We start from the raw sequence: 27,577 nt of genomic DNA, 5'->3' as shown, positions 1-27,577 counted from the left end.
CGTTTTCTGTTTGAGACAGGATCTTCTTATGCAGTCCAAGCTAGTCTTGAACTGACATTTCTGCTATTTCAGCTCCACCTACCTAGTGCTTGTATTATGAGCATGGATTCCACTGATTGGAGATCAAGTCTTATTTAGTCATCCTTAATAGTTGTAGACTCTTGAAATGGGGTCTCTAGTTAGCCTGACACTTACTATGCAGACTAGGCTGGCCTTCAAATGCTGATTCATCTATGCCCACCTCATGAGTGCTGACCTTTACAGCTCTTTACCCTATACCTGCTTAAGTCTTAAGAGTAGAGAGTTAACAACGCCGATTATATGCTTATGGTTCAGTTGCGGGTATAGAGATCTGGAGGTGCTCTGCGCATATCCATGGGATCCACACTGATCCCTTTGGAAGCAGAATTCTAAGGTTTCAAAGTATTTCCAAATAAATATTTTAAATTTGGAGATGTCTCGAAAATCCCCATACTTCACAGACTTGAGCCAAGGATCATACCTTTATTTGCTCTGTGCTGGGAACTGCTCGACGAGCTTTAGAAACGTTAACCGGGGATGCCTCAACAGGAAGGGTACTTGTTGCTCTTGCAGAGGACTCAGGATTGGTTCGCCATCTACAAACTCCAGTGCCAAGGTATCCAGGATCATCTCCTGGCTTCCTCAGACACCAAGCACAGGTGGGTGTACTGCGCCTTCGAACAAAACAGTTGGTAGGTGCACAGTCATGCACAAAATATTTTAGAAAATTAAAATAAATGTTGAGTGAGATAAAGTTTTCCCAATAATTCTTTTTGGCATGTGGAATTATTATTTTATAAGCTATGATTTAGATTAATTGGGCTATTATTCACTGAGAAGGCATGGAGAATTTAAGCAAATCCCTTAAGATCATACAGATAGTAACTGGTAAAAAAGATTTCTTTTGTTTTGCAACAGAGTCCCTTGTGTGCCAGTCTGGCCTCAAACTCATTGTGTATGGGGGTGGGTCAACCTTTACTCTTGATCATCCTGTCTCTACCTCCTCAGTGCTGTAACTCCAGAATTATATCTAAGTACCACCATAGATGGCTCTTCTCCCTCTCTCTCTCCCTGTCCCCCTTTCTCCTCTTCCTTCTTTTACCCTGTCTTCTCCTCCTTCTCTTCTTCTCCCTTCCCTTCTCTCTATTCAAAACAGACATGGAACTTACAGTAATCCTCCTGCCTCTCCTCACTCCCCTGCATGTTGGGGTTACCACTGAGTACAACAGTCAGTTGTGCTCAGTTTTAAATTGGATTGCAGGTTGAAGTATGCAGCCCACATTATTTAGAGAAACCATGTGTAAACTGACTTCCTAAACATTCAAGACATACTAAAAAAAGGAAAGAAAAAGAAAAATAAAGGAAAAGAAACTTCGATTTCCATGATATTTCAATGATACAGGCTTAAAGTAGAATGTGGTAACTGCCTTGGTGAAACACTGGTGCTTTTTCTAAAATAGAAAAGGCAGAGCAGCCACAATTATGTAAATTTCGGGTATTTTAATAGTTAGTAGTTGGGGATTATGCGTAAGAGTGAGGAGCATGTGAATCAAGCCATTGAACCAGTTTGCGGCAAATTTAAAGTATTAGTAGTAAGTCTGAGGATGTAGCTCACGTGGGAAAGTGTTTTCTCGGGTTCTTTGAAGCCTTCAACCTCCAGCACTGCATAAAGCCAATGTGGCAGTACAAAGCTATCAGCCTAGCTAACACTTGAGAGATGGAAGGAAGATCAAAAGTTCCATGTCATTCGGGCTACAGATCAAGTTTGTGGTCACCCTGTCTCAAATCCATAACCAAAAATCTATTTGTATCTATAAGTGTGATTTTTGTCCTTATATCCACAGATAACTATGACGTCCATCCCTTATCAAAGAAACTTCACTTTGCAACAACAGGAAACCACAATCAATTTGCAGAGTCACCGAGTCCTATTCCGATAAATGCATTTCCAACAGAACTCCTGCATCAGAGAACGTTGCAGGAAATGGGGCAGAAAGATTGTAAGAGCCAGAGGATCAGGGATTTTGTGCAAGATTGTGTCTCCTAGTACCACCAAAAGCAACATCCCTAAAGTCTAGCCAACATGACTACCTGAGCATGAGTTGAGCAAGAATGATACCAAATGAACATGCCAAACTGCATAGGGAAAAGCCCACAGGGCCTCAACCTTCCACAAATAACTAGAGGTAACTGAGTAAAGCTGGGAGCAGAAAAGGAGGTCTGTCTTAGGGTTTCTATTGCAATGAAATACCAAGACCAAAAAGCAAGGTGGGGAAGACACAGGTTTTTCTCAGCTTTTATTTCCACATCACTATACATCACCAAAGGAAGTCAGGACAGGGACTCAAGCAGGGCAGGAACCTGGAGGCAGGAGCTGATGCAGAGACCATGGAGGAATGCTACTTACACTTCCTCCAACAAAGCCATACCTATTCCAACAAGGCCTCACCTTCTAATAGTGCCACTCTCTGGGCTAAGCATATTCAAACCACCACTTTGTCTTCTCTGGAGAATAGCACAACAATTGCTTGTTTAGTGCCAAGGAATTGGTCCTGAAAACATATATACATGTAAATTATAAGTATTGAACAGGTTATATTTAGGGATATATAAGTATATGTAAATAAGCATATGCATGCAAAAACAGTTAGTGAAGACAGAGTCCATGAATTTGAAGGAGAGCAGGGAGAAGTATATGGAAGAGTTTGGGGGCAGGAAAGGCAAGGGAGAACTCCTATAATTACATGATAATATCAAAAAACTTAAAAAGTAAAAGAAAGCAAATATATACATACATACATGCATACATACATACATATATACATACATGAAGTAGAAAAAATGGATTATGGGAACTGGACACAATGGGTCATATACATAATCTCAGCATTTGAAACAGAAGCAGAAGGATGACCACAAGTACAAGGCCAGTGTGGTCTAAAGAATTTCAGATGAGCGGAGGTTACAGAGTGAGATGCTGTCTCAAACAACCAGGAAGATTTCATATGCATAGCATAGCAACGGGCGAGTTCAGCAGCATCAAGCACTGGGTGGCAGTGGCTGTTTCAAATGTGTAGCCTCGCACTAGAAGATCGCACAACATCACTGACCTGGAAAGACATTTAAGTTCAAAACTTGGGATCCAAAGTTTGAATCTATCCTAGGCCACATGTGAACCTATCTATAAAATTCTTTCGCAGGATAGTGTCTGTTAAGTTGACTGTGTGAATGCATTATCCTTCATGAACCGGGAGTCACCCATATTGTTCTATAAAAGTGATCCCTGAGCATTAAGACATATTTGGCAATGTCTGGAAGCATTTTCGAAAATTTTCAGTCTGTTGTTCTTAGTATCTAGACGGGTAAGGATTCTGCCAATATCCTGCAGTGCCTAGAACAGCTCTCATCAAAACGATTATTTGGCTCCAAAAACAAACAGAAAAAGCTGACAGTGCTCACCTGTAACCCTAGCAGCACTTGGGAAGTGGAGGAGGAGGGTGAGGATCTCATCCACAGCTACAAAGTGATCTACTGGAGACCTAGTCTGAAAAGAAAATAATTAAATTAAGAAAACATTACTGCTCCCCACCCCCATGTGCCAACTGGGCTGGGGAGATGGTTCAATGGTTAAGAATGCTGGCTTCTCCTCCAGAGGGATTGCGTTCAATTCCTAGCACACATGTATGTAGTTGCAACTCCAGGGATCCTATGCTGTCTCTGTCCTTCTTGTGTATCAGGCGTGCATGTGGTTCATAGACATCCATGTGGTACACAGACATAAAAATGAAATTTAAGGGCTGGAGAGATGGCTCAGCGGTTAAGAGCACTGATTGCTCTTCCAGAGGTCCTGAGTTCAATTCCGAGCAACCAAATGGTGACTCACAACCATCTGTAATGAGATCTGATGCCCTCTTCTGGTGTGTCTGAGGACAGCTACAGAGTACTCATATAAATAAAATAACATAAACCTTACAAAAATGAAATCTAAGAAATCAACAGGGCAAAGACTATGAAACTCTGTTTCATGGAAAAGAATAGTCAAGGATAAGGCAGAAATGATAGCACATACTTGGAAACCTAGGACTTTCAAGACAGAGGCCAGCCTGGACTATGTAGTAAGTTCTAGGCTAGCCAGAGATGTAAAACAACATACACACATTGACACAAGCTAAAGGAGAGAGGAATGTTGGGTATTGGAAGTGACAAACATATAGAGAATCTCAAATGAATGAAAACTGCAGGGCTCTTAAAATTACACAGGAGGGACAGTACCAGATTAGCCTTCACAATGAGGCTGAGTCTGAATGTTAGAGAATGAAGTGTTCATTCTCCTCAGCTATTAAGCTTCCAGAGTAGAGTAAAGGGTAGCCCATGGCTTGGGTTCTGTTTTATTTGGCTGTGGATTCCATATACCATGTATGGCTTGTTGCATTGTTTGAATTCTGTCTGGGACTCAGGCCTTCTCCCTTTTGCCTTTAAAAACATTAGTGAAAACCTTTGGAAAACACAATTCTAAGTTACATGCAACTATGAATCTTTCAATACAGAAAATCTCCATGGATGACAGAAAGCCCTATCTAACTGTGATCTAAAGGAAAGGACCCTGAAGCCAGATATAGTAGTGCACACGTGTAATTCCAGTACTCAGGAGGTAGACGCAGGAAGATTACTTCAAGGTTCAGGCCAACCAGGGCTGCAGCACAAGATTTTATCTTAAAGATTTTGTCTTGAGATGGAGGAGGGAGAAGGAGGGGTGGTGGACAAAGAGGAAGAGGGGGAAGAAACCAACTTAGCAACAGGGCCATCTCTGGTATAGTGGTTTGAGTGAGAATGACCCCTATTAGCTCATATGTTTGAATGCTTGGTCTCAGTTGGTGGGAAGGATAAGAAGGTCTAGCCTTATTGAAAGAGGTGATGGCCTTTGAGATTTTAAAAGTGCATGCCGGGGCTGGGGATTTAGCTCAGTGGTAGAGCGCTTACCTAGGAAGCACAAGGTCCTGGGTTCGGTCCCCAGCTCCGAAAAAAAGAACAAAAAAAAAAATAAAATAAAAGTGCATGCCATTGCAGGTAGTTCTCTCTGTGTCCCTCTCTCTGTGTCTCTGTGTCTCTGTATCTCTGTATCTCTGTATCTCTGTATCTCTCTCTCTCTCTCTCTCTCTCTCTCTCTCTCTCTCTCTCTCTCTCTCTCTCTCTCTCCCTCTGTACCTTCTGCTTGTGGATGAGATGTCAACTCTCAGTGTGTGCTCCAATGCTCTGCCCATGCCTGCCTGGCTGCCTCCTGCATGTCTTCTGCCCTAATAGTAATGGACTCTAACCCCCTGGAACTATGAGCTCCAAATTAAATGTTTCCTTTTATAAGTTGTCTTGGTCATGATACCTCTTCATAGCAAAAGAAAAGTAACCAGGACACCTGGAATTTGAGGACTGTAGAACGCAGCAGTGAGAGGGAAAAGTTCTGGTTTATTGAGGGGACAAAATCTTCAAGGGGACAAAATATAGCATCAAAATACAGAGCTAAGTGATAATAAGAAAAGCATTATCATCCTTCCTCTTAGGTTTCTAAGGCAAATGGAAGAAAATTACCAAATCCTCTGATGATAAATGTTTCCCATTAGTCAATTTACTTTTAGGCTCCAAGGCAAAGAGGTTAAGCCAAAAATGGGTTTTAGAATCTAAGCTGAAAATGGAATGTGGATGGGTACATGACTGCACCAGCTGAACAACCATGGTGATAAGTAATGTGATATCCTCTTCTTTCAAGACCTTTAGACACGCTTTTGAGGAATAGTCTCATGAAGCCTATGATTACTTTGAACTTAGAATGTAGCTAGAGCTGGCTTTGAACTTCCGAACCTCCTGCCTCCATGTACTGAATGCTGCCATTATGGGCTTGTGCCATCACTTCCAACTTACATAGTGCCGTGCATTGAGCCTAGGGCTTCATGAATGCAAGACAAGCACCTGGTCAAATGAATTATGTCCCTAATCCTTAGCATGATTGGAAGATATATTTTCCTGTAAAAGTCCTCTGCCCTAGTCTAATGGAACAATGATAAGGAAAATGATGAGATACAAAATGATGTTAATCAGGAAAAAGTCACCTCCCTGTCCACTCTTTGTAAGACCAGTAATTGCATCTACTAAAATAAGTTAGCCATAGATGGAGTAACAGGAATAAGGGTACACCTGTGAGTTAATTATGTATGCAACTTAAAGGGAGAGTAAATGATTTATAGGGGAGAAGATTGAGACCCAAGGATCCACAGGAGACTACAACATATTTTACCTAAAATCTGAGAACACTGTCAATCCTAGTAGTCTCTCCTATTAAAAACCAGAGCTCTTTGGCATGTGTCATGGATAGATGCCAATGAAGAGAAACAGGAACTGGATTTTTAAATCTGAGCTCATTTCCGAGAGCAGGCAATCTCTGGGAAGAGAGGGGATTAATATCCTAAGAAGTCCGTTTCCCAGGGTGGCAAGATAATTCTGTGAGTAAAGCATTTACTTTACAAGCTTAAATTCAATTCCTGGGACCCACTTGCAGGAAGAAGAGAATCAGCTCCGCTTCCTCCAAACTGTCCTCTGACATTCACACACAGTAAAAGCATGGGCTCTCACACAAATTAATAATAATAAATCAAAAACTTTTAACTTTGTCTTCCATCTCATCTTTAGCTGGCATATTTTAAAAGAATAAGCAAAAAAAAAAAAAAAAAAACTAGCAGTTGAATGTCTCCTATTTCCTAGACAATGATTCAAGTTTTAATTCATTTTATTTCCACTGTCAATGATGGAGCTTATTGAATCTAAAGATGATGACAGTACCACCAAGAGGTTAAAGAACCCCACAAAAGCCATTGCTCAGAAAACAGCCCAAACAAGCAAAAATAACAGACACATTATTTCTACTTTCTAACAAAAAATAGTAGAATTCATGGTAGATTCTTTCCAATAGAACTAATCTGTGTTCTAGGGGTTTAGCAGGATCTAGTTAAAAAAAATTTTCAGAGATTTTTATTTATTTTTATTTTATGCATATGAGTGTTTATCCATATGTAGGTATGTGTTCCCCATGTCTGCAGTGCCCATGAAAGCCATTTAAGCAGTAACTATGTCTCAGGCACCCCCAAGAGATGAATTTTAAAGAAAACAGAATGCCTTTGCCATAGCCTGTTAAACATGTCATCATATTTTGATGGCTGGAGAGATATAACTTCATGGGCCCAAGGAAAAATGAACACCTTAGTGATAAGGCTCAAGCCTACACTGCCCTTTCAAGTATAATCGAGGATTAGAGGGCCCAGAATGTGCCTATGATAAGAACGAGCAGGCCTTAAATTCAAGAAGAAATCATAGTGTGGCCAAAAAGATCATGGGGGACTTTATATCTTCTGCATCTTCTGGCTTGCCACCAACCTTTAGCAAATACCCAACGGTGATGTCTTTCAAAAGAAATCTAGCCAAGCATAGCCCTTTCCTAGCCTGTCTCTCATTAAAACAGTTTAGAAAAAAAATTGATGTGAGCAGCTGGGTGGAGGAGCTGGCCACTTCTGTGTTTCTTCCTTGTTGTGAGTAGCTATGAGAAGTTTCCTAGGATATGGATCCTCTGGGAGAATGGTTAGCTCACTACTTCTATCCAGAGGCCCTCAAATAAAGCAGCTTAGAGTGACATGATTATGCAATTGTATGCCATGCTTCAAGGAGACGTTGTAAATGGCAGTAAGCAATTTGGCTTCGTGAACCATGCCAGGACGGTTGGATATCTAGAGCAGATGGGCTTGTTCTGGCTTCTGTAGAGAAAGAAGAGTAGAAAGAGAACGCTAAGGGGCCATGGTGAGAAACAGAACATTGGACCAGTGTGATGGCTCATTGAAATTAAGCAGCTGGAGACCCAGGTTTGAGTCCCCAAACTTATAGTGGGAGGAGTTATCTCGTAGTTGTCTTCTGATCTCCACTTTCACCATGGCTTGTGTGTGACTTCACTCACACAGTCACATCATAACACACACACACACACACACACACACACACACACAGTGTTTTTAAAAAAAACAACATATTCAGGGAAACTTCTCCTTTCTCCTCATTTTGCTACTGCAGTTATTTATATTCCAGATGTTACTTTATATTCCTGTCTCTGCCTCCCATCTCCCCAGGAAATGCTAGGGTGACATAGGGGCTACCACTACTGGCTTCTATGTCGGTGCATTCTAGGAATAGAATTTATGTGTTGGCTTATGCAGCTATGGTCACACTGAGCCATCTCCCCAGCCCTGTGCATCTTTTTTATTAACAGATTTATTTATTTATTCTATATGAGTACACTGTAGCTGTCTTCAGACACACCAGAAGAGGGCATCAGATCCCATTACAGATGGTTGTGAGCCACCATGTGGTTGCTGGGATTTGAACTCAGGACCTCTGGAAGAGCAGTCAGTGCTCTTAACCACTGAGCCATCCCTCCAGCCCCCTGTGCATCTTTTGAGACACATCCTCACCACATAAGTTTTTTCGTTATTTTTGTTTTGTTTTGCTCCTTTTCTTTTTTCTTTCCTTTCCTTTTCTTTCATTTTTCCTTCTTTCTTTCCTTCCTTCCTTCCTCCCTAACCCCAGCCTTCCTTTCTATTTTTGTTGGTGGTGGTGGTGTTTTTTTTTTTTTAGAAGCTCTTGCTTTGTCACTCTGATCTGAACCTTGCTAAACCAATTATCTATATGCAGATACATACAGGCATTCCTGCAGAAACCCACTCTTGAACTGTAATATGAGCCAGATTGGGGCTACAAAGCAAGACTGCTTCACCTTTGGCCTGCCAGAGACATGGCTCATCAGTCAAGTGGCTTTCTTGGGTCCTACATATATTTGGGGGAGAGGCATGCATGCAGGTAAACACTCACACACATAAAATAAACATAAGTAAAATGTTTAAAAATTAAAAATAATAAAGCTTAACTCTTGGAATTACATTTTTATTTAGATTTAACTGTATCCTGCTAAACCCATGGAACGCTGATTAGTTATACTGAGAGGGATCTGTAATGATGTCTACAGATTTTAATTAGAAAGTAGAAGAATTGTGTTGGCTATCTCTTCTTATTTGGGTTGTTTCCTGAGCAATAGCTTTGGGAGGGATTTCCTCTCAAGCCAATAACTGTAGACACAGTAAATCCACTTGTGGAAACTGTCTGACTTGGTCTGTCATCTGTGTTTTCTTAAATATACTTGAGTCATTCTACTACACTTTTATTTAGCAGCCACCTATATATGGAATGCTGCCACTTTGAGTGTCAGACATATACATTTTTTCTCTTCTTCCAAATTTAGAATTTGGTTTAGAATTTAAAATTTGTTATTCAAGTCTAAGATGGACAGAAAAAGATAATGTCAATGCTTTCTGCTGTTGCACCTCTCTCCCTCTCCTCCCTGTCCCTCTCTCTGTCTCTCTCTCTCTCTGTCTCTGTGTGTGTGTGTGTGTGTGTGTGTCTGCATGTGCGTGTGCGTGTGCGTGTGTGTGTGTGTGTGTGTGTGTGTGTGTGTGTGTGTGTGTGTTTTCAAAACAGGGTGTTGTGTGTCTCAGGCTAGCTTTAGACATTTGAAGATGACCTTGAACTTAATCCTTCTTTTTCCATCTCCCAGACACTGAGTTTATAAGCTTGCTTACCTAGTTCTGCCTCAAGACATTATCATTCTGGGGGCTGGGAAGATGGTTCACTGGGTAAAGTGCCTCCTGAGTAAGCAAAAAGCAATGTTAGGATCACGATTACCCCTCAATAATCAGACACAGTCCTATAATGGGAGGATGGACAGAAGTGATTGGTAGAGTCAGTCAATCTAGCCAAAACAGCAAGCTTGAGTTTCAATGAGAGAAACTCTCTCAAAAATCAGTCAATCGATCAATCAATATATCAACTAGTAAACAAAGTTCAAGTCATTCTTGGCTACATACTTAGTTGGAGTCCAGTCAGGACTCCAGAAAACCTTGTTTCAAAATAAAACAAAAGGAAACAAATAAAAATAATACAAAGCCCAACAATTGTTTTTAAGTCATTAATGTACTTCTGTAGTCAAAATGTCTTTATCACCTGATAGAATTTTATACTAATTGTTTATTATTTCACAGTTTCCTTGATATGCAAATATGTGTCTACAGTAGTTTCGTTCATAATAGCCAAAAGTTTTAAAAAATAAACTTAAATGTCCTTTAGCAGATGAGTTAATAAATAGATGTGATATATGTGCTTACAATAGAAGCTTACTTAGTCTTCAAAAGGAATCAAGTACCAATACACGATGTAATACGGACAAGTTCTAAAAACATGATGCTATGTGAAAGAAGTACATGATGTATGTCATGTAAATCATGATTCCACTTACACGAAATTTCTAGAATCCACAAGTTCACAGAAACTAACAAGAGATCGGCAGTTACCAGGATCTATAAGGAGAAGAGATTGAAGACTAAATTTGGCTTTCTCTTTGGTTTGAGGACATCACCCTATGCAATATAATATGATTATGTTTGCCTATGTTACAATAAAACTTTATTTGTGGACACTGGCATTTTACTTTGAAATAATTTTCAAACATCATTAAATATACATCTTCTCTTTTGTCCTCTTTTAAAAAAAGATTTTGAAAAATATTTTTAAAAAATTAAGGAAAACTATATAAATATGGGCAGACAGGTGGGATTTAGTGTGAGGCCAGAATTTACTGGGACCCATCCTTACTGGAAGGCAGGCAACCGAGGGTGGCATTCTAGAGAGAAAAGGTAAAGCCTATTTTGACTTACAATGGTAGAGTGGAAGATGAGGGGGAAAGGGTGGGAATATATTATTCAACTTTTCCCCCAGGGTAGTCTACATAAGGATCTCTGCAAATTCCTGTTCTCCATAGACTGAGATAACAGTGCCAATAAAAAAGAACTTATCAGCCCATAGCACTGTGGAATGCTTTTGAAAGTACACTCGCCTCCTCAGGGTTCATATAAATAAGCCAGACAGTTACAAAAGGGAGCAGCAACAGGGATGCCCTGAATTCTTTCTTTTAAGGTTTATTTATTTTATTTTATGTGTACGAATGTTTTGCCTCCACTTAAGTCTATGCAGCACTTGTGTGCCTGGTGCACACAGAGATCAGAAGTCGAATTCCCCTGCAAGTGAAGCTACAGATGGTTAGGAACAACCTTTGTGGTAGCTAGAAACTGAAGCTAATCCTTCTCAAGAGTAGAAAGCACTCTGAACTGCTGAGTAAGCACTCCCTTGAGCTCTCTCTCCAGCTCCCTCCTCCGCCATCCCCAAATTCTTTTTCATTTTAGAATGTGATGTGACTTGAAATCAACTGCAGGAGGCTTCATATGTCAGCCCATTAAAATCATGTGCTCAAAGAGTTTCCTACAAGGCATTCAGTGGCAAACTACATGCCAACCTTCTCGGTGCAAGAATGTCACAGATTTGCCAACATGAGGTAAAAGCAAGACCTGATTGTTACCATTTGGCTTTAATTAATTGACTCTGATCTAATTCTTAAAATTCTTTAAACTTTTTATTTTTTGTTTGACAGGATCTCCAGTAGACCAAACTAAAGGCTTCCTTGAACTGAGCCATCTGCTTTTAAATCTCCCAAGTGCTGGGACTATAGTTGTGTTTTACCAAAGCCAGGTTCCTTCTCTTGAATGCAATTATCTTAGAGTTTTATTGCTGTGAACAGAGACCATGACCAAGGCACCTCTTATGAGGACAACATTTAATTGGGGCTGGCTTACAGTTTCAGAGGTTCAGTCCATTACCATCAAGGCAGGAGCATAGCAGTGCCCAGGCAGGCGTGGTGCAGAAGAAACTGAGAGTTCTACCTCTTCATCTGAAGGCCAATAGGAGAATATTGGATTCTAAGCAGCCAGGAAGAGGGTCTTAAAGCCCATGCCTACAGTGACAAATTCCTCCAACAAAGCCACACCTCCTAATAGTGCCACCACCCCCTGGGTCAAACATATTCAAATCACCACAGCAATTAAATGTAAATCTGAATATGTTGCCAGTACACTATTGAATGGGTTAATAAAACACTTTGATTCTCAACTTGCATCCTATAAAAGTAAGATAAAAAAGTAAAAGATTAAAATTCTTTGATGATATCTTTCTTTCAGTCTCTTAATGAACACATATTTTGATGCTTTAATTTTATTTACAGGCAATAAGAAGCTACAAGAAAATAAAATTCCACTAATTTTTTAACACCACATATTTAAATTAATGTCTTCTGTCTGGTCTTTTTGGTTTTTGAGTTTGGATGAGGTTTCGTGTAGCCTGGCCTGACCTTAAGCTGTCTATGTAGCCAAGTCTGACCTTGAACTCCTCCTCTTCCTGCTTGGTCTCCTGAGTGATAGGAGTAGATACCTGGATCACAATATTTAGCTTCAATTCTTTTAAAAGTGCATAATTTCAGGGTGCAGTGACACCCAGTTTTAATCCCGGCACTTGGGAAGAGAAAGGCCTGTACAGTCAGGTTTGCACAGAGAGACCCTGCCTTTAAATAAACAATACATACATACATACATACATACATACATACATACATACAGCTAATATGGTGATGGACACATGCAAACATCATGATGGCTAGCTTTAGAACATTTTCTTCACTCCAAAGGAAATCCATACCTGTTAATTGTCACCATCCCCTCAGTCCCTAACAAACTCTAAGGTACTTTCTGATTCTGGTTTCATCTATTCTAGACATTTCTAATAAAGAAAATCATACAAGTTGTGGTCTTCTTACATTTAGCCTAACGCTTTCAAAGTTAACCCCTGTAATAGTTTGAATTACTATTTCATTTTTAAAACCGAGTATTAATGGTTCTATTATGTTTTATTTACTGTTCACCTTTTACTAATGGGGATTGTTTCCTCGTTGTGATGGATAATGTTAGTTCATAACACAACAGAATCTAGGATCACTGGGAGATGGGTGTCTAGCGTGCTTGTGATCTTGAGTACAATAATTGATGTGGGATGACCCTGTTTAACTATAGGCACGGCTATTCCCTGGGCAAGGGATCCTGGATTTAATAAACAAAGAAAGCAAACTGGGCAGGGTGCATCCATCACTCTGCTTTCTGATTGTGAATGCGATGTAACTAGCTGCTTTATATTCCTATTGCCTTGACTTTTACACCATGACAGACTGTACCCTTGAACCGTGAGCCAAAATAAACCCCCTTTCCCTACAATACCCTTCTTGGCTATGACAAATAATATCACTGTGACCATTTGTATGGATGTTTCTGTGCAGATGCATGTTTTTATTTCTCTTGGGTGTAGTTCCCAGGAGAGGAATTGCTGAGCTAAGTTACAGACAAACAGCTTTAGAAAGTGGCTCTACTCTTTTATATTTTTAGCAACAGTGTGTGAAAACTAGGCACAGTGTGGCTCATGCCTCTACTCCTAGCATTGAAGAGACTGAGATAGGAAGATTCCCATTGAATTCCAGACTAGCCTGGACTACATAGTGAGATCAAGATTATCCTGGGCTACATAATAAATGAAAATAAAAACGGAAATAATACAAAACAACAGTGTATTTTTGTAGCAGTCTGTCTACATCCTCACAAACACTGGTTTTTGCTTTGTTTAAATGAGAATGGCTATTATGGGTGTGGTTTTTATTGGCATTTCCCTAATGACTCATTATGTTGAACGACTTCTCTCATCTGGGTATTAGCTACTTGAAAAGCTTCTTTGGAGAGATGTCTATTTAAAATCTTATTCTCTCTTAATTTCTTTGTTTTTCTGATTGTCTTTTGAGACATGGTTTCCCTACGTAGCCCAGGCTGGCTAGAACTTGTTATTTTCACTCAGCTCCCAAAGTATTATGTTAAAGGTTTCGTGTATCTCATTCATTCATTCACTCACTCATTCATTCATTCATAGTCAGATCTCAGGAATCTAAGGCTGGCTTCAACTGCCATGTAACCCATGACAATCATGAAGTTCTAATCCTTTTGCCTGTTAAATAGGTCTAGGTATAAAGATACAGATAGCCCTAGTACATTCAGTTTGATTCTGTCATAGGGATCGAACCCAGGGATTCACACATGCCAAGCAAATGCTCTGCTGACTAGGCTGTTAATCTATTTCAAATCCCTTCATCACATTGTATGATGACTTCTAGATGTATCTTCTCAGCTTTTAATTAAAGCCTCGGCTTTCCACCCCCTCCGAATTTGGAAGTTTCATGAGGTGCTCCATATGCAGTATCCAACCAGGGGTCTGGAACACAGTAGACACCCCATCAACGCCATGGCTGATTGCATTATCTGCTTCCTTACTGTGGTAATGCAGCTGTCAGAAAGAACAGGAGAGCCATGCTTTTGTCTATAGCATTGACTCTTCTGAATCTCTGAACAATCAAGACTCCTGATAGCATCTCACTTGGGTGTGGCAAGAACATGCCCAACACTCGATATTCATGTGCTCATTTGGTTTTGGTGGTGCTAGTGTAAGAAATACTAAATATGAGCCTTTTCTTATCAAATACTATAAAACTTGTGTTGTAAGACAAGGATTTCAAATAGTTGTTTTTTTAATCTTCTGTCCCTTGTTTGAGTTTTATGCAAAAGTTTTAATCCACCCCCTGTCCAGCTAAACCTTTGTTCATATGAAAGCTCCTAGCTACATTCCAGGAATTTGGTGACCCAGAGCAGTGACCCTTTTCCCCTTAGAGCAACAGCCTTGTCCCCCTCCCTCCTTCATTTCCGCTGTACGAATTCTTTTCAGACTAGCCAATCAAACAAGACTTCGAGGTCAGACCCCAGCCAAGGAGGAAATGACACAGATACCACCTGTGTTAGAATAAAACCAAGTGCATTTCCTGTCTCTGTGTGTTCATTCCTGAGCACAGCCTCTTGATCACGAGTGAAGTTTGCCTTGTCCTGCCACAGTCTGTTTCTTTTTTGACTGTGGGGCGTATTTATAACAATGAGGTTGGAACTTGGGGCCCCTACCATGTTAGGCAGGCATTCTTCCACCTAACTACCCCAGCTCTAAGAAGTCTCTTTCTAATTTCAGTATCAAAAGATTGAGTTGAGATGGACTGATGAATCTTTGCTCCGTAAACTGGATATGCTTGTTGTCCCTAAGACCCTTTTACCCAAACCTATGCAGCTTGATTCTCTTGCAGTCCACAGTACACCAGAGCGGAAGGAAAGGTTGGATGGTGATGACTGTGTTCTAAAAACATGTTCTTTCAGAGCAATATGGGAGGGGGTGGAGATTGAATGATCTTTACTTGGCTTGAGCTTGACAAATCTATCCCACAAAACTTTACAAAACAGTCCCGAAACTTAATCAAATAAAACAATTTGCACAACATTTGGCTTTTTAAAAAAGAGTTCCTCTGAACTATTCAAACAGTGATCACAAAAGTTATGAAAGAATGCTTTGGTTTTCATGTTGAAAATCAGACCCCACTCCCACTGGTTCTTCTTGCTTGATTGCATGAGCACTTAAAGGTCTATGGGACTGGATCAGCATGAGGGCTAAGCAAGCCTCATGAGGTGAGTTCAATCCCTAAGACCCATACAGTAGGAGAGAACTGACTCGAGTTGTCCTCTGCTCTCTGTAAGCACACTGCTGGAGTTCAACAACAACAGCACTCACAATTAATTAACTGATGCCAATTTTTTAAAACTTTAATTAGATCATCTCAAAGGGAGATCAACTTTGTAAAAATCAAGAATTCCATGAACAAAGAGTACTGGCTAAAATCATCTAGGTCCACTAATATACAGTTCTATTTGATGATTAAATGCCTATAGTTTATAATAATTACGATGATGATAATTTTTCATGTTTACTTTAGGTGTGTGAGTGTTTTGCCTACATATATGTCTGTGTACAACACGTTGTGACTGGTACCCACAGAGGTCAAAAGAAGGAGTTCAATCCCTTCTGCAGATGACTGGTGGGTACTGGGAATCTAACTCAGGATCTGGGGAAAAATAGGAAATACTCTTAACACTGTGCCATCCATCTTTATTTTGCATCATGGCTATTTTAGACCAGATACCCCAGGTTTGTCTTGAACCCCTTATGAACACAAGGATGATCTTATGTTTCAATGACAAAAGATTCCTTCCAGATTTGATAGCTAGAGACACACTGAGAGATTTCAGGTGAAATATCTATGACACTTGCAGCCCACCATTTGAAGCTAGGTTAGGAGATCCAACAACAACAGTAGTAATTCTTTACTTTTAAATAAGTTAGAGGTGAGAGGTGTCGGAGCTTAGAGGGTAGAAGTCTCTGACTTTAGCACTTCCATGAAAGTACTAGTTAAGATATAAGGTCATAACTCCAGAAGCTGGTCTTCCTGGCAATTCCTTACCTCAGGGCTGCTTCAGGCTAGGATCATAGCACTTTAAGGAAGACACTAGATAGCATAGAAGATGTGGTTCATCCCCTTCCTCTACAAGGACAATAGTTTTGTTTCCTTTCTGTTGCTATGAGAAAATAACATAATAGGAACAACCTAAGGGAGACAGGGATTATTAGATTCACAACTCCAGGTTACAGCCTATCACGACAGGGAAACGAAAGTGGTAGGAGCTTGAATCATCTGGTCCCATCACATTCATAACCAGGAAGGACAGAGTCACAAACACATGATGTTCTGATTAATTGCTCCATTGTATACAGTCCAGGGTCCCTTCCCAAACAACACTCCTTCCCCCAGTTAAGACAGGTCTTCTTACATTAGTTAACTTACTTAAGGCAGTTCCTTAGAAGCATTCTGTGATATTCATACTAATATACACCAGCTCTCACAGGGGTTCTCAGAGGCCTGTCTCCCAGGTGTCAATTTTGGCATTTAATATTCACCATCCCAAACAGCATCTTTATTTAACATTTTGAATTCCAGCTCTTTCCTGACCTTTCAAGATCTGGGATTATACATATATCCCATCATCACTCTCAATGTCTTCTATTCTGGGGGTTGAACCCAGAGTCTCCTGAGTGCTAGGCAAGCACTCTAGCAACTGAGTTATTGACTTAGCCCACTTTTATACTTTCAGTAGTTGAAATGTCAGTATAAGAATTCTTGTCACTGGGTGGAGACAGGCAGACAACAAAACAGCACATATAAAACCATCCCATCCTTGTTTCTACATTAAGAAGAACTGGGTGTGGCAGTGCATGTTGCAGGAGACCCTGGTCACAAAATTAAGCAAATAAAAATTGGAATAAAAACAATCCAATTGTGTAGAAAAAACAAATTCTTGAATAAATTCATATTAAGAGAGGTGGAGGTGATGGATGATTTTAATTTAGTTCCTCCTTCTTTTTCTTCCCTTTTTTAAAGACTTTTTTTATATTATATATAAGTACACTGTCGCTGTCTTCAGACACACCAGAAGAGGGCATCAGATCACATTACAGATGGTTGTGAGCCACCATGTGGTTGCTGGGAATTGAACTCAGGATCTCTCCAAGAGCAGTCAGTGCTCTTAACCACTGAGCAATTTCTCCAGCCCTTACCTTTGCTTTTGAGACAGGGTCTCACTGTGTAGCTCAGGCTATCCTTAAACTCACTATACAACTCCGTCTGACGTTGAACTTCCAACAATCCTACCACCTCAGCTCCCTGCATGATATAATTGTAGGCATTAGCTACCGTGACTGGCCAAAACTTTCTCTTACTGTATGCAAGTTTCAAATTTTTTGTACAGTGAAAGGACGTGAATTGGACAATGTCTTCCACAATAACAATGATATGCGGACATAAGGAAAGAAGATCCTGTGTTCAGAGTCCGTGTGGTGCCTGGGACCTAGAGCAAAGAGCAACTGACTGCCTTGCTCTGCTCTGCTTGAGGGCTCCACCCTCCTCCCCACTGGCCCTGTTCTGTCTGCTGATCTCCTTGTGAGTCATCCTTTGCTCTATTTCCCACCACACCCAATCCCCTGGGTGAGTGACTGCTCACTTCCTTACTTAAAGTTGTTGTCCACAGTAGATCAAAGTTCAGACTCGAGACATTTTGCTCAGCCTCTCAGTTACTAAGCTACTCTTTTCTACCATAAAGTTATTATCTACTAAGATAAACCATGCAATTCTCGTATCTCCTTCTCCATTTTATAGTACTACAAATATGCCTTCTGCACACACCTGAAAAGTCCCTCTCTGTAGAAATTTTTCTGAACTTCCCCAACTTCTATCACAAGAATAAACAGTTTCTCCTCTGGTCCTGGGTAAAAGAATGCTCTCCTATAATGCTCTTCCTGAAAGGTCAACCATCTTCGATGACCCTTCTGCCTCTCCCCTCTACCACTACCCTTTTGAGACCACAGAGGTTTCAGTTAACCTGTACAGGTAAAATGATGAAGTGCTGAAAATAACCTAGCTGTGCAACCGAAGAGGATGAGGTGAGAAGCAATATTGCAAGTGTTATGAGCTCTGGGGGAACAGGAGAGCTAACAGTCGGTAAAGTACTTGCCTTGCAAACATCGGGTCCTAAGAGTTCAGCCCTTAGAACCCATGTTCGAAAAATGACTAAGAATTGGAGGGGAATGTGATCAAAATCCATATGTGAAATTCTCAACTAATAAAAATATTGTTCAAAATTGACGTGTAACACTGAGTGTTTTGAGGCAGCCAGGCTAAACTACTTGGTGAGATCTCAGGTCAATGAGAAACTTTGTCTCCAACAAATGGACAAATGACAAAAAGAATCCTCCAACATGTTCCCCAAACATAAGTAAAAGAACAAATTTCAGTTTTGCAGGACAGCAGGTATAGTATAATTATTGTACTTTTACGTTACTGAGACAGGGTCTCACTCTGTAGCCCAGGCTGGTGTGAAACTCATAATTTCACCCACGCCAGTTTCAAACTCAATCCAGCTGCTTTAGTTTCCCCAGTGCTAGGATTACAGGAAACCACACACTGCTTTCGTCCCATTCTTTTTACACGTGTAGATCATCTACCTAGGGAGGTTCACAGTTACATTGCTATTAGTAGCTTTTAGTAGATAGCTTAAAGAGCTTTTACTGTCCAATAGCCCATCTCTCTTCTTCCCTAATATTTTGTGTTAATTGTGAATGACTTAAATGTTTTAGAGTAAAGAAGGTATTTTCTGCTTGCCTCATAGGATTCCATGGCTTCTGGTTTCAGGTCCCCTTTATATGGGAGGCGCATGTGATTCAGACTGCTGTTTATTTGCTTGCCCTGCTTTGGGGGTGAACTATATTTAGATAGAGGTTGACCATATTGGTTTTACTCTTCTTACAAATTTGTTTCCTCAGTATCTATTTTCATGTAAGCTTGAGGGGGCACAGTTCAGCTCAGGCAAGCAAGTGGATACAGGTATTTTGCCTTCTGGCTCATTGAGTAACAGTTTTGGGTCACCTATATTTACCAGAGCCCAGAGTGCTGGGGGTGCAGATCTCACTTGCCTAACATATGTGAGGCCCTGTGCTCCATCTTCAGCATCTCATAAAACTTAACATGGTATCTGTCTATAATCCAAGCATCTGTAGAAGCTGGATTATCTGAAATTCAATGTCATCTTTAGCTACACAGTGAGCTTAAAGCCAGTCTAGAATACATGAAACTATACATACATACATACATACATACATACATACACACATGTACACACATACATACAAATGCGTGTCTGCATATATAGGTGTATGTGTATGAATGTGTATGTATGGATTAGAAACCTACCACAGGATTGGAACCACAGCTTCTAAAAACAATATGGCAACAGAGAAACATCAACACGTTTGAACACTAGCATTTGATCAATTAACATGAAGAATCATGGTCAGTCCCACTTGGCTCCTGTTGGGAGATAAATCTTACATCATGTTGCTTCTATTCATGTGATGCCACAGCAGCTTGTCAGATTCAGGAAGAGTTCCAGATTGCCTGGCTGTCTGTTAGCACACAATCCAATTCTTCGCTGTGGAGACTTTCTAAGGCTGAGTGTTTGGTTGCTATTGTTTCGTTTTCTATAAAAACAACAAAAACATCAATCCGCCAAGTAATGGTGGTGCGCACCTTTAATTTCAGCAGCCAGGAGGCAGAGGCAGGCAAATCTTTGAGTTTGAGGCCAACCTGGTCTACAAAGTGAGTTTCAGGGCAGCTATGGATAGAGAAACCCTGTTTTGAAACACACACACACACACACACACACACACACACACACACACACACTTCATTCATTGATTTATCTGTAAATAATCAGGATAAATTTTACTTTTGTCCTGAAAAATGATTATTATAAAGCCAAAAACAGTCCATGTGTCACTAGTAAGAAAGGTCCCAATGACAGGCTATAAGAACAGGACCTGAAGGCAGGCATCAGAGACACGCAAGACCCTGTCTCAAAACAACAAAGTAGCAAAAGTATCAGTCAGCCCTTAACCTTGCTCCTTAATAAGGTTCTCTCCATGCAGGAATAGGCTAGCACCTATGGGGTTGCAAAGAGTTCTGAAACATTTTTTAACTTGACAGCTCCTTTTAAGAAGTGTGCTTTTATTTTATTATTTATTTTTTATTTTTATTATTTTTTTATTTTATTATTGGTTATTTCATTTATTTCCATTTCACATGTTATCCCCTTTCCTGGTTTCCCTTCAGAAAGCCTCGTATTTCAACCCCTTCCCCAGATGCTGCTTTTAAAACATGAGGCTTGGTGAGATGGCTCGTCCAGTAAAGGAAGACCTGAGTTCCACCCATGGGACATACTTAAAGGCAGAAGGAAGAATCTCTGCACGTACTACATGGTATGTTCATGCCCATGTGTGACTAACAATTTAGTAGAACTTTCATCCATAGAAAACGGTTTAAAATACCCAATGACAGAATATTAGAAACTGAAGATCATCTTCAGTTACATAGCGAGTTTGAAATGTTTAAGGCAACCTGGGATATATGAGACCCTGTCTCAAAACAAACCAAAAATTAAAAAATAAATAAATAAAATCAACCTCAGATTAAGATCAGCATAGCAGGAGATGAATGAGGAAAGAAGTCGAACATTCAGTAAAAATATCCCAGCATTCCTGCACTTTTGGTGATTCTTTTCTTTTTGTCTAGTTGTGTTGTGGCATCTCTCTGCTTTGACAACTTACCATTTTGTGTAGACTTAGACATAAATGTTGTACCTTGACTAATCACAGATGGGCACCATTTGTCACTGGCTCTTGGGTGCTCATTTTCTTAGTCTTACTCACTCACTTGCTGGTACCAGCTGAATCCGGTTGCTCATTCATATTCATTTATTTATTTCGTTGAGACAGTCATACCCTGTAGCCCAAACTCACTAAAAATGACCCTGAACTTTTGATTCTCCTTCCTCTACCTCCAGAATGCTGAAATTACACCCAACATGTATGTATGTATGTATATAATGTATGTGTATATCACCATGCTCAACTCTAAGGAAGGACTAATTTTGTTGTTGGGTTCTTTCCTTTTCTGAGACAAGATCTCACCCTGCAGTACAGCCTCGATTAGAATTTCCTATGTAGATCAGGCTGGCCTAGAGTTTGTTACAATAATTTTTCCTCTCCCTCCTGACTGGGGTTACAGGCCTGCACAGCTACATCTAGGTGCAACTGAATCCTATACTCATTGGAATGCAAACTATTTGCGTTTGGGGTTTGTGTGGAGGTGGGGGTGGGGTGGGGGAATCAGTGCTCTATTTCATGGCATAATCCAGGTTAGTTGACCCACAACATTTTTGGTGATTCCTTTGTCTCGGGTTTGCATCTCACCTTAGGGCTGTTGGGACTTCACACCCATGTCACCAAAGCTAGCGTTTTCATTTTGGTTCCTGGAATTTGGTTTGCAAGCCTTGTGTTACATGCACTATTACCTGATGAGCCATTTTAGTAGCCCTGGACAATCTATCTTAAATTTTTCATAAATTAGAATACAACTTTGCAAATGTAAGGTATTCAACAGAATGGAAACAGACACGAGAAATTTCATTGGGAGCATTGGTCAGAGTTGCCTCAAACTAGAAATAACTCAAATATTCTGTCAAGAACCGAGTGGACCAACAAGACATGGTACAACTATGCAAGAGAACACTACTTAGTCACACAAAGAAATAGTTGATATTAAAAAGTACAATATGAATGGCTCTCAAAACCATGATGGAGAGGCTGGGCAGGTGGCTCAGATGGTAGCACGATTGACTAGCACGAGTAAGGACCTGGGTTTGATCTCAAAACCTGTGTAAACCATGGTGGTGGTACATATTTATAATCTCACAATTCCAGAATCTCATCAGGAGGGGCTGGGGGTATATCAAGTTCTTGTCGCATGTGATAACCTTAGTTCCATGCTCAGCAACTGCACCATAGAATAAGGAGGAGGAGGAGAAAGAGGAGGAGGAGGAGATCAAGTAGCAGGGAATGTTGGTTTTTGTTGTTTTTTTTTCTCATAAAAATAACTATTTACCCAGCAGGACAATAATGAAAAACTAAACGTTTAAAGCAAACGAAAAGAAAGAGGAAAATGCTAAACTACTCTATTGTTACTTCTGGAACCAAGCACAGAACCTTAAACAGGACGATCGGAAGTTCAAAGTCCTCCTTAGCTATAAATGGAATTTGAGGTCAGCTTGGACTACAAGAGACCCTGTGACAAACACAAAAACAAATCGATACAGAGTAAAAACTGCAGAAGGCAAAAGCTACATATTATTGGATTCCATTGGGGTAATATTGTTTAACAACACGACAACACCACCAAAGCACTTGGTAGGATGACATTGCTTATAAAAAACAAACAAGCATTTAGGAGTTAAGAGTAAAAGTTAGAAGGTAGCCTGGGCTATGTATTTTAACATACAGGAAAAGGAAAAGAAAAGGGAGGGAAAGGGAAGGGGAGGGGAGGGGAGGAGGGGGAAAGGGGAGGGAAGAGTAGAGGAGAGGGGAAGGAAGGGGAGGAGAGTGGAGGGGAGGCAAGGGAAGGGAAGGGAAGATAAAGGGACCAAAAACAAATCAGTGCTTGCCAGGAACTAGGAGTTGGTGGGAGGATATTGACAACAAAATAGTCAAGTATAAGTTTATGGGATAACATAAATCATCAATGGCTTAATTGTAGTGAAACTTACAGACTATGTCTGGAGCTCTGACCTCATAGAACTGTACACATAAAAAGATGAATTATACATCATTAAATAGGTCATGAACAATAAAAATTATGATTCTATCTACACAAAAGGCATTTGTACTGATTTGCTCACCATTCTGAAATGAAGACTTAATTGTGTTATTGCGACGACAGTAATAAGGATGGTTCCATAAACACATATACCAGGGAAAGAAGCCAGCCCTCCAGGACTGTAGTGGCCTCTGAGCACAGGTTCCAGTGGTGCCTACACTAAACTTCAGAATAAAGGAAGCTCAGTCTTGGCTGCAGCTCAGTTACTGGAGTGCTTGCCTGCAAGCACAAAGCCCTGGGTCCTATGCCCAATATCACATAAGCTGGGCTTGCAGATATGTGCCTATAATTTCATCACTTGGGAGGTAGAGGCAGTAAGGTCAGAAGTCCAATGTTATCATTGGCCTATTGAGTTCTAGGTCAGCCTGGTACATAAGGAAAATACAGAGAGAGAGAGAGAGAGAGAGAGAGAGAGAGAGAGAGAGAGAGAGACCTTTGCTAGATCCCGTGCTTATGTCTTTAGCCACATGCTTTTTAGAGTAAGAAGTGAGCAGAAAGTTGTGACATTTCGACTAATAGATGTATTGAAAGTTGAGTTGAAGAAAAGCAATTATGAGTAACTTAGGACCAATTGCCAGGGTATTGTTCTCCAACTCTAGAGAAAAAACATGAATTTGATTTCAAAGCCAGTTCCAGAACAAGACATTCATCAAGCTCTCAAATGGCAGAGGAAGGGCTGGGGTAAGTCAGTGGTATATCAAGTGCTTGGCCATTGTGAGACCCTGAGTTCCATGCCCAGCAAGAGCAGCACCAAAAAAGAAGAATGTTGTTGTTTTCATAAAAAATAACTATTTACCCAGCAGGGCAACAATGGAAAAAAAATAAATGTTTAAAAAATATAGAAAGAAAAAGATACTGAATTACGCTACTGTTACTGACTTCCTGAATTGGAGTACCAAACCCATTTCCTGACTGGGCGAGACTATTGGTATCACCTAGATCTGGCCAACCCCTTCCCTGAGCGGGAAGCAAGGAACAAAGGAGAGTGTGAGGAGGATTTTAGGGAGACTCAGTCAAGGGTGAGTTAAGTTTGGAGGCACCTAGATCTGCACCTGCCCTCCCCCTGCCAGTGTCATACCCTCAAACCCAGTAAGAAAGGATTAGAATATGTCTCAGAGAAACAAGCCGTCTTCACCTAGGAGTAAAATGTACTGCCCAGAAAAAGATCCATTTTAAGAGAAGAAATAGCAAGATGGAATAACCTGGACACAAAGGCAGAACGAGACAGAATGAACTTATTTGCATAAGGAATGCTGCTCTCCTGAATGGTGGCTGCTGTCAAGTCCACCTTGTGGATAGACTAACGTGGACATTCCTTGTTCCTTAGAGCGGTGACAACACTATTACACTCCTTAAAATACCTTCTCCTTCTCTGGTTGCTTTCACAAAGCTTCTTGGGATTTCTAGAATTCAGTGGCACTCCAGAGGGGAGCAGCCAGCACGGAGGAATTCACTTTTGAAGGGAGCTGGCAGCAAGACGAGTGGGAGGGGCTGTTCGTTTTGTGCCTGGTCTGTAACAGAGCTGTCCCTTAACAGGAGATGAGACTTCTTCAGATCTCTCTGCCTGCCCTCAGCCCACATAATCCACATACTTCTCGCTGCCTGCAGATTGCATTTCAGCTGCTACCTCGTCACCAAGCAAAGGTTCCTCTTCAAATATTTGCTTTCAGAGATTCTGTCTGTGTCAGCACCGCCCCAGAACCAGGAAAGACCAGCTTAAAAGATACAGCCGGGTACAAAGTTATGTTAAGCACGTGCTTCTTATGGACATGTGTCTGTTCAGTTCTTTCTGCCTCCATGTCCTTCCAACATTCAACGTTGCTGGTTTACTCAGCCATACACCTGGCACAGGAAATGGCTTCTGTTTCTTTAAGCAACTAAGGACTGCCGAGGTAGCTCTATGGGCAAAAGGCTTGCCATACAAACATGGGAACATGCACTGGGATACACACAAAAAGCCAGGCACATCTGTAATCCCAGTGCATCTACATAGTTGTAAGAGAAAGACAGGAAATTTCCCCGGAGCTCACAGGTCAGCTCATCTGAAATACACAGTGATAAAGAACCCTGACTCGAACAAGGAAGAAAACAAGGACTGAGACTCGAGGTTGGTCTCCAACCTCCACATGAGCCTCATGACACATGTACAAGTGCATGCAACACACATAGGTGTCTTTTAAAATGTTAACAGTTGGATTGGATTGATGGCTCAGAGGTTAAGAGCACTGACTACTCTTCCTGATGGTGCTGAGTTCAATTCCCACCAAGCACAAAGTGAGTAGCTCATAACCAACTATAATGGGATCTGGTGCCCTCTTCTGCTGTGTCTGAAGACAGTGACAGTTTACTGACATATATAAAATAAATAAAAATTTAAAAAAGAATTGATTCCCACAAGTTTTCCTTATTAAAACAATGTTGAGTGCATCGTTAGGGCTAGGACTGGGGCTCAGTCAATGTAGCATGTTCAAATCCCTGAATTTTAGCCCTGGTACCACATAAAACCAAATACAGTGGTAAAGATTATTTTTCTGTAAGCCCAGCACTTAGGCAGTCGTGGTACAAGCTACAGAAGTTCAGGATTATCCTCAGCTCTTTTGGGGTACATGAGATCCTGCCTCAAAACGAATTCAATCAGTAAATGAGAAAAAGAGAAAGACTGCACAGTCTAATAACCGATGGGTGCATCTGTGCAACCACACTCCAGGTCAAACGGGATAGGAGAGTCTAGAGCTTTGAACCACATGATTGGCTAGATAGTCAGTCAGTGGGCACTGTTGATGGATAGAGGCACAGAAGAGGCAGGTGCCATATATTAGGGCAAAACAACGGAATTTTCCATTACCTTTCTCTGGACTTGTCTACAGCAAAATGTTTGCCCTTCAATGGCAATGGATCAATTAGGGACTCTGGAGGTGTCAAGGTAATTAGTCTCTTGGGGCTCCTGTAACAAATGACCACTGACTAATGATTTCTATGCTTTTTTTTTCTTTCCCAGTTCTGGGAAGAATAATTTTGAGACACCTTTAATCCCAGATTCGAGGCGAGGACCCAGTATCTCTAGGCCAAAATTAATGCGGCTTGGGCCACATGTCCCCAGGAAGCGCTAAGAGAATGTCCATGCCCTGTCTTCTTTCCAGATTCTGGTGCCCACATTCATTAGCTTGTGGCTTCCTCTAAGTTCTGTTGCTGTCACATTGCTGTCTTTCTTATGCCCATTCCGCAGCTCCCTCTTCTTCCTTTAAAACATGTATTTTATCTATTTGATTATTGGTTGGTTTGTGGTTTTTCGAGAGCAGGCTTCTCTGTGTAGCCCCGGCTGTCCTGCAACTCACACTATAGAGCAGGCCAGCTTCAAACTCAAAGATCCCCCTGCCTCTACATGGAATCTGGGATTAAAGGTGTCTGCCCCCACAGCTCAGTTTCTTCTTCCTTCTTATAAGAAGCTTTGCTAAGTATTTCGGGCCCTCTTAAGTATTGCAGAAAACTTTGTCTTAAGATCTTGAACTTCGGAGCTGGGGTTATAGCTCATTTGGTAGAGTGCCTCCTAATGCACGTGAAGGCATGGGTTGGCTCCTCAGAATAAACTGGATGTGTGTTCATACATGCTTGTAATCCCAGCATTAAGAAACTAGAGCTAGGAGGACCAATAGTTCAGTTATCCTGGGCTACATGAATTTCTGTCACAACGGGGCTGGGGGTTAAATTACATCACATCTACATATACTGTCTCCCCCCAAAAGTAACATTAACAGAGTGATACCTTAGGATATCATGTTTGAATCTATTACACGAGGCCAGCCCCTGCCTTGGTTCTGATGCCTATCAACAGGAGCAAACACTGACCTTTCACTGTCAGGAAGAAAAATACAGTCGGTTCAAAGCCATGTGTATGGTTCTGTCTGCTCTCTGATCCCCCTTCTAGTTTCACGGGCTGCTGGCTTCCTGCTTGCACAATGACTCTTTGAAGAAGCCCCAGACGGAGCTTCCTGTGAGTGGTGGCTACAATGCATCAAATGAAGAAAAGGCAGACTTCTCACTGGGAAGGGGGCAGAGGCAGATTGGGGGCCACATCCTGCTTTGTGCTGGGGGCTATGCTGTTTATTGTAGGATATTTAGTGCATCCTTGGTTTTGACTCAGTCAAAACTAGCGTAAATCGTTACCTCTCTACTCCAACTGTGGCAACTAAAACGGTACTGAAGAGAACTATGAAAACCCATTGTAGTTCCTAGGCGATAAGCTGCCTTAAGCTCCTCTTCTTAGGGTTTCTCTACATTTGAAAACAAAAAGGACTGTATTTGAGAGTCTCTGCTCCC

At 40.9% G+C, this 27,577-nt stretch overlaps 1 long non-coding RNA gene across 3 annotated transcripts in view; it reads right to left on the bottom strand.

The window, feature by feature from the left end:
• Positions 1-27,577, bottom strand: part of LOC147998193 (uncharacterized) — a 61,943-nt gene that overhangs the window by 30,614 nt on the left and 3,752 nt on the right. Inside the window, exons 2-3 of one of the 3 annotated variants that reach the window (XR_015646965.1) lie at positions 3,481-3,565; positions 503-2,573 (exon numbers count right to left, since the gene is read on the bottom strand). The exons of 1 other annotated variant lie outside the window; for it this stretch is intronic. This is a non-coding gene — a long non-coding RNA (uncharacterized LOC147998193). The remainder of the gene's footprint in view (positions 1-502; positions 2,574-3,480; positions 3,566-27,577) is intronic. One more of the 3 variants, XR_015646964.1, reaches the window with a different exon arrangement.

This window comes from Rattus norvegicus, chromosome X (genome assembly GCF_021556685.1).
Source record: "Rattus norvegicus strain SHRSP/BbbUtx chromosome X, alternate assembly SHRSP_T2T, whole genome shotgun sequence".
Lineage (NCBI taxonomy): Eukaryota > Metazoa > Chordata > Mammalia > Rodentia > Muridae > Rattus > Rattus norvegicus.
Note: the sequence above shows the minus strand (reverse complement) of the source record. Positions and strands in the feature narration are given on the sequence as shown.